Below are 8,265 nucleotides of genomic sequence, written 5' to 3'. Positions count from 1 at the left end.
GGGTTTGTCCCTTTTTAACCCAGCATTTTTTAGAGTGTATATATATATATATATATATATATATATATATATATATATACCTCAACCTGTAGAGGGCAGCTTGTGGAGCTGATCATCAAAAGTCATATTAAACTCAATTTTAGCCATGAACATGGATCAATACTCCATTATGTTCATCAGAGGCAGTGCTACACAGTGAGGAAAACTTGTATTAAATAACAGCCTGCTTTCATGTTGAATGGGCTTTTCTGTGACTGAACATGTAGTTTGATTTTTAATCCAGATTCAGTTTAATCCAATTTCATCTCATCTAGATTATCTGTCATCCTTCTTAGCAGAGGTTATTCAACAAGCTTATTCAACAAGATAACAAAAATCATCAATTAAACAGTTAGTTGTTATTTATAGTTGGATAGTTACATTTATAATCCATCCTACAGTTATCAACTGAGTTTTACAGCAATAGCAAAACTGGTCACAACGAATTAACCACTAATCATGACAGTAAAGTCAAAATGCTCATGTGCCTATCAGCAGACGCCCATCAACAAACAGACAACCTCCTGAATGTTGAAGATGTCCTACATTCTTTACTGTATGATTTATCTGTTTAGCTTCCATAAAGTGACAGTGTTTCTAGTTCAAAACCCCTGAAATCTGATTAAACTTAAACCGGTTCAATGGTAACACCATTTTAATTGAAACCCAATTAGAAGGATAATATTCAGATGTTGCTGCATATACATGAATTTTTTATTTTAGAGTAAAAAGCATGCTACTTCAAAAAAAAGTAAATTGGTGACTAGTGTATTTTTTAGTGCAACCTACCCTCTCGAGCACACATTATTTAGTGCAAATCAGTCAGTATTCATTCACAAAACAGTGTGCATTTATAAAAACATGTTGGAATGCAACAAAATGATGGTTCTTTGAATGCATGTAAATGCACTGTGTGTGTGTGAGTGAGTGTCAGAGACCCCGAGGCCTGTACCAGAGGGCGGGATTAGCTGTTACGTTCATTCAGCACAAAATGGATTCCGATATCAGACAGAGCAGGGCAAGAGGTGTATCCCTCTCTCTCTGTCTCACACACAAACAATCTCATTCTCACTCACACACTCGCTCGCTCGCTCTCCCACTCTCTTATACATCCTGACTTTTGCTCTTTGATCGTGTAATTCCTTTGTAATCTGTTAAATGAGGTCGTTTTGTTTATGGATATGAGCTTAATCAGCGGGCAAAACGAGAAAATCATTTATACGACTGCACAAAAATACACAGAGAAAGAGACAGGCCCAGATATTGTAAATATAGGTAACTATGGCATCTTCTAAACAGGAAAACTTTAAGAAAAGCGAGTTAGACGGTCAAAAGTTTTACTCAAGATGATTTGGGTTTTATCTTGTTTCCGTTTATGAACAATCACCCGAAGCTGGAGTTTATAAATGGCACTAAGCCACAATCACTTGAATCATTTCTCATTGTAAAATCTTTCCTGAAACACGTGGACAGACGCCAGAAATGGAAAGAAAGATGCAACGAAAAGACGGATAAACAAACTGATGGCCAAGGAACGTTGTGAACATACTAAGTAGTTCTGACGAAAGAGAGAAAAGAAAATGCAGAGAGGAAAGAGAACTGATGCTATTGACTTTCTGGAGCTGAAGTAAATGGGTTTCAGCAGCAGTACTGAGAAATGCCGGCTTGAATAAAACCTTCACTGGAAATACACAGCTGCCCGGAGAGGATGGAAAGTTTGAGCCGCAGTAGCATCAGCTCACTAATGGTCCAGTGCGGAAATTACACATTTACTTCATTTCACAGTTATTCATGCATCCAAAACAAGCAAGAGCGATTAATCCAAGGAAGAAATAGTAATGTTTAACTTAAAATTTGGTGCTTAACCTCATTAAGCAAGAAGGTTCTACAACTATTTAAATTTTTTTAAATTGCAGTTTAAATAAAAATAAATTCCACATATCCTGACGAATGTTCTATAAAACTCAGAAAACAAAATAATGCAGGAAAAATATCTCGAATACAAAAATATCACTAAGCCCCGCCACATGGACACACCCACCCGTTTGATTGACTGACTTAGAGTTCGTCCAATCAGAGCGTCCGTTTTATGTGCATGAGGAGCACTGAATAGCTGGAGCAACAGCACCAGGGAAGACGTGCTCAGAAATTAATCGCGCTTTTGATCTATCAGTCATAATGAGAACAACACTCGTTTCAAAACACACACACCGAGCTGCGCACATACTCAAAAAACACCACAGATACACTACCTGCACTCCCGAAAACACACACTGAGAACCTGTTCAAAGGAGAGCAAAGAAATAAACAAAGGAGAGAAGGCAACCCCTCCTCTCCTCTGGGAATTTTACTATTCTGCACTTCTCGGCTTCTCTCATCCTTCTCTTCCCACAATCCTTTGTGCTCGGAATAAAGCTGCTGATTATGAAGCCCAGAGCACTGAGACTCTGCTCACCTGTCAATCAAATGGTAACCTACACACACAAGCACACACTCAATGTCAGATGCTCTGTAATACACCCGACTCGTATAGACATTATGACATTAACACCGTTTCTCCAACACAATATCAGATGGATGAAAATGCTGAAGATGACAACGTCCATCTTCAAAATATTTTCATTTTCTGTTCTCATTACTGCCCACAAGAAATGAACCAAGATGCTCTTGGTTTAGTTTTATAGCTAACTTTGATTTTACTTTTTGGGTTTTACTTTATATTATGGTGTCCATGTTGTGTTACAATCAACTACAATATAAAACTGTATCATCGCAAGCAGAATAATTAAATGAACTCTGTAATTAAGTGTGTGAATGTGTCTAGTAATATTGTGTGTAATCTGCTGAATTGCAGTCTATATACTGTATGTAAAATAACAATGTCTAATTGCATACTTTTCAACCGCCTTATTTGTATTCTAGTTACTATGTAAATGCATTTTAACATCAGCTCATTTATAATTAATATTTCTGCTCATTACAAGGTAAACTTAATGTCTCAGCATTCAAGGCATAATGTTGCTCAAATGGCTCATTCGTGGCAAATGGCTCATGGCTTGTTTTCTTTAAATAGCAAAGAAAAAAAAAAAGAAAAAATGGATCTTTTGGTGAGGCACTTATATTGGAAGTAAATGGAGCACATTTTTGGAGGGATTAAAAGCATAAATGTGATTAATAATTTTATAAATGCACTTACATTACTTGCTTTTTTGCTAAAATGTGTGTATTATTTGAGCTGTAAAGCTGTTTGAACCATTGTGCAGTCATTTTAGCATTTTAGGGTTTATGGTGTTGTCATGAGAGTTGTAAAATTGGATAACTCTAAACAGGAACGATCAGGAAGCGATTTCATATGCATAATCATAACACTCATATTGTGTACATCTTGTGGCTTTAGTATTGAAACAGTGAGTATGTTAATGTTTACAGAGAGCCAATCCTTTCACCTCTGTGTTTTTATTTTATTTTATTTTTTTTTAGAGAAAACGAGGGACAAGTGAACAATGTAATCAATCTCTCAACATTTTTAAATAATTTTTTAATTATAGAAATGCGTTTGTTGTAGATTCTGTTTACCACTAGAAGTTTACCCAGAAATGTGAAAAACCAGGAATAAACCTGTGAAAAGATCCACAATTTTTGTTTTTATTAAAAAATTCAATTTTGGTCACACTTTATTTTAAGGTTCAATTATCACTATTTACTACTTATTAACTATGACTTCTGCCTCAATAAACCCCTCATTTGCTGCTTATTAAAATATGGTCATGCAGAATAAGCTATTAATATGTGCTTTTTAAGTACTATTAAACAGCCAACATGCTAATAATATGCATGCTGATAACAGTGAGAATTTGTCCTTAAAATAAAGTGTTACCAAGATTTCTATTTCAAAGAATGCTGAAAAAAATGTTATGTGCAACTGTTTTCAACACTGATAATAATAAGCAATGTTTCTTGAGCAGCAAATCAGCATATCAGAATGATTTCTGAAGGATCATGTGACACTGAAGACTGGAGGAATGATGCTGAAAATTCAGCTTTGCGTCACAGGAATAAATTACATTTTAAAATATATTCACATAGAAAAATTTGTAATAATATTTCACAATATTACTGTTATTTTGTATTTTTGATCAAATAAATGCAGCCTTGGTGAGCAGAAGAGTCTTCTTTCAAAAGTTTTTAAACATTAGTGTATCGTGTTTTATAATCTGCTTTTATATATTACTCTGCTTAATGGATTTCAAATTAGTAAAAAGTTCACACTGAGGTGTTTCACATGTGTAACGGTGTCATCGGTCACTGATAAGCTTTACCCCAAAACCATCTTCCAGAAAAGAACACAAGGCTTTCTGTCCTTCATTAAAGAATACAGTAATTACCTGAGTGACAGGTCGGTGTGCAGTTCACCCAGCGCTGTGTGCTTCACACACACACACACACAAACTCCTGGAGGAGAGACTTTACAAGAGGTGTACGGTTAACTCATGCGGCCTGCTATGAGGTTTCCATAGAAACGGCTCTGTCCTGCGGCCTAGGTAATCCACAGGAGCTGTGTGTGAGAGTGTGTGCTGTGGTGCAGATGGGTAAATGTCGAGAGGAGAGGGACCCTGACCTGCCAAGAGAGCTGAATTAGTATTCACACAGTATGTGAACCCCACTGTGTTCCCTACCTCTCACATTCTCTCTCTCACACACACACACGGCATACACTTTCATATGTTTGATGATGTGGAAACACTAATAGACTTCAGAGTGCTGGAGCAGGACAGATCAATACTGCTCTTCTGCAACCAAACATTTAATTCCAGAAAATGTGAAATCTCATTTCTGTACCACAGAGATAAACATTGATAAAGAAATTTGCACCCACCTTGCATTGTTCTCAATCAAATGGTACAGCAAAAATCTCTTCAGAGTTCACTTGAGTTGGCTGCTTTAGAATGAAAGCTGAAGGAATGAATGGAAACATCGGTGTTTAGGTCAAGGAATATGTCAAGGCAACATGAATCAGCATTTGCAACCAATTTTACTTATGCAAGGTATTATTTTCAAGTGAAACTGAATGTTCAACAAAGTAGGGAAGGACTTGATTTTATCTATTGGGAACTGATTGGATGATAAAAAGTGGGTGTTCCCTTACCTTGATGCCACTGCTGGTTAATCTAACATGTTTTATTACGAAAGACTTTGGCCTCTATAATGTAGTTTCTTGTGTGGGTTTTGAGAAATGAAGCAACATGTGTCATCACGTTTAAAACAACATAACACAATAAGATTCTGTTACTATATATACTATTTTTTACTAAATATTTTTTACTCACTTATATGACGTTTCAAACCATCCATATAACTTTTATTTCTTCCATGGAACAGAAAAGGAGAAAATATGAAGAACTGCTGGTCACTCTTTTCCATGAAAAACTAAAAAGCTTTCAAAAAAGGATGCAAAATCAGCATAAAAGTCTGTTTAGAGTTCAGTCTGAAAAATATCATGCCACTTTGATATTGGAAAATATTGCAAAAGTCATTTGGATTACTTTTGTGATACTTCTATGATAAATAAAAGCCACAAGTTACGGTTCAAAAGTTTGAGGTCAGTAAGATTTTTTAAAAGAAAGTTTATTCAGCAAGATTGCATAAAATTTTTCCATAAAAATATTAAGCAGCACAACTGTGTTCAACATTGATAATAATCAGAAATGTTTCTTAAGCAGCAAATCAGCATATTAGAATGATTTCTGAAGGATCATGTGACACTGAAGACTGGAGTAATGATGCTGAAAATTCAGCTTTGCATCACAGAAATAAATTACATTTTAAAATATATTAAAATGGAAAATGGATACTTTAAACTGTAAAAATATTTAACAATATTGCTGTTTTTACTCTGTTTTTAATCAAATAAATGCAGCCTTGGAGAGAATTATTTCAAAAACTTAAAAAAAATCTCACCAACCCAAAACCTTTGAATTGTATAGTGTACACTGAAATGCTATTAAAGTGATTCTATCACCTCAGCAACATGTTTCTGTAGTTCAGCGCTAGACATTTCTTCTTGAACTAATAAATCTGAGATGTCAACAACAGGTAGAATTACGAAACTGAAGATCATCATCATCATCAGAGAGCATACAGCGCTAGTTTTAGACATTTAGAGAGCAAACTTCTAAACTAAATAGAAGCTAATCAGCAAAACCGCCATAAAACCCCTCTCATTACGATGCAAAAGGAGATTCACTTCCTCCCCCATGAGCTAATGCTAAGCCCATGCTAAACGCTAGCCCTTTACTGCCCTGCCCCGCCACACCCTGATGCCCTTCTGCCCGCCTGCGCTTTGACGGACAGCTGTGGAGTTCTGGACCAACTCCAGCCAGCGGGATTACTCATGCAAGTAATCTCCCATGATGCCCTGCGGCCAAGTTAGGGCGTGCTGCGCCTCTGCTTCTTATTAATATGCATGAGAATGCTAATGAGCAGGAAGCACACAGGTGAGCTCGCTCAAAGAAGCCAGTCACAACACAGGAGCCCATATTCTAATTACGCGCCGCAGACCTTCCCACTCGACACAGAGACAATATCACATTCTCACACACACAGTATGAAAACTCTCAGCCTCTCAATGTGAGTCGGATAACCTAAACACCCAACTGTCCGACGAGACGCCCGTCTGGCTTTTGCAGAAACACACTCTGCAAACTCGTTCCTGAAATGCAGTGTCACGGGTGTTAGTGAGACGTTTCAAATCAAAACCTGGTTTTATATAAAGGTTACAGGCAAAAGCCACAAGCAAATTCCCTGAAGCCTCTATCAGTCAATCTGAGTTTAAACACACACACACACACTCAATGAATACTGTGACAATATTACTGCAGTAACAACCTGACAAGGTGATATAAAGAACTCATGAGCACCAGAAATGTACTATTATAATTTCTGATCAGATCATCTTGGTATACAATACCTGTTTTTTATCAAAATAATTTTTTTTTATTGAGGAAGTATGCATTAAAGTGATCAAAAGTGACAGTAAAGACATTTATAATATTATAACGACTTCTATTTCAAATAAATGCTGTTCATTTGAACTTTCAATTCCTAAGAGAATCCTGGAAAAAAAATGTATCACAGTTTTCACAAAAATATGAAGCAGCACAACTGTTTTCAACACTGATAATTGTTAACTGATTTCTGAAGGATCACGTGACACTGAAGACTGGAGTAACGATGCTGAAAATTCAGCTTTGCATCACAGGAATATATTACATTTTTAAAAATATTCAAATAGAAAACAGCTATATTAAATTGTAATAATATTTCACAGTATTACTGTTTTTACTGTATTTTTGGTCAAATAAATACAGCCTTGATACAGATTTATTTTAGCTATGGTTTACATCAAAATAGCCGACCATGCTTTCTACTACTGCTGCTATTATTACTAATGTAAAAGCCATAATAAAGTAATATGGGTTCTGCTTTCAACAGTGTAAAAGGCATTCAGTTAGATGACAGTGGTGGCTAATAACAAGTTACAATTGTTTTACTGTAGTACCACGTAGTGATTTTAGTGTGGCACAGTTACTAATGGGAAGTGATTGTAAGAATGTTCTGGTTCCTACAAATGAGCTGCAGAGTTTATTCTAAACAACATTTCTTGTTGATGTTGACAGGTATTAAAATGTGTTTTACCTGTTTTGGGACTGAAATGAGCATGTAAACAAGTCCAATCTTTAAATACCTGTTTGATGAAGAGTATAGAAATGATTAAAAAAAAAGTGTCTCTCAACCAGGTGGCCGGGGCCTCAGCAAACTTTCATGAGGCCACAGGATGACTTAATAATAATTATATTACAAACAAAATAAAGCTTAATTTGAATGTTAAACTAAAATTAAAATCTATTTATTTTCCCCTACAATAACTATTATTTTTATTATAAACACACAGAATGAGAATCGTGAATCTTGCAGAACCACAAAATATTATTTCATATCAAAACTGCCAGTTTCTGTTAACAAAAAAGTTTGAAAACAAGTAATGTTGCCATAATTACAACAGAAATACCAGAGGAAATATCTTCGAAAGTTGTGTTGGACAATGAGCGGGTTGAAACACAAATAATAATTAAAAAAAAGAATAGGTGAAAGATGGCATTTCTTGCCAGGCAGAGCCTGAATGAGAGATTGGAAAACTATAATTGTGACTAGGGCTGGGCGATATAG

At 35.7% G+C, this 8,265-nt stretch overlaps 1 protein-coding gene across 6 annotated transcripts in view; it reads right to left on the bottom strand.

The window, feature by feature from the left end:
• The window catches only part of LOC107550400 (transcription factor AP-2-delta-like), a 70,691-nt gene that overhangs the window by 15,883 nt on the left and 46,543 nt on the right, over positions 1-8,265 (bottom strand). For 2 of the 6 annotated variants that reach the window (XM_016231658.1, XM_016231660.1), the window contains exons 2-3: positions 4,916-4,992; positions 4,425-4,657 (exon numbers count right to left, since the gene is read on the bottom strand). The exons of 1 other annotated variant lie outside the window; for it this stretch is intronic. The gene's annotated coding sequence lies outside the window, so the exon portion shown is untranslated. Of the gene's footprint in view, positions 1-4,424; positions 4,658-4,915; positions 4,993-5,366; positions 5,440-8,265 lie in introns of those variants that run through there. 3 more of the 6 variants (XM_016231659.1, XM_016231661.1, XM_016231662.1) reach the window with 3 other exon arrangements.

This window comes from Sinocyclocheilus grahami, unplaced genomic scaffold (assembly GCF_001515645.1).
Source record: "Sinocyclocheilus grahami isolate Dianchi unplaced genomic scaffold, SAMN03320097.WGS_v1.1 scaffold397.1, whole genome shotgun sequence".
Lineage (NCBI taxonomy): Eukaryota > Metazoa > Chordata > Actinopteri > Cypriniformes > Cyprinidae > Sinocyclocheilus > Sinocyclocheilus grahami.
This window is presented reverse-complemented; position numbering and strand designations above follow the sequence as displayed.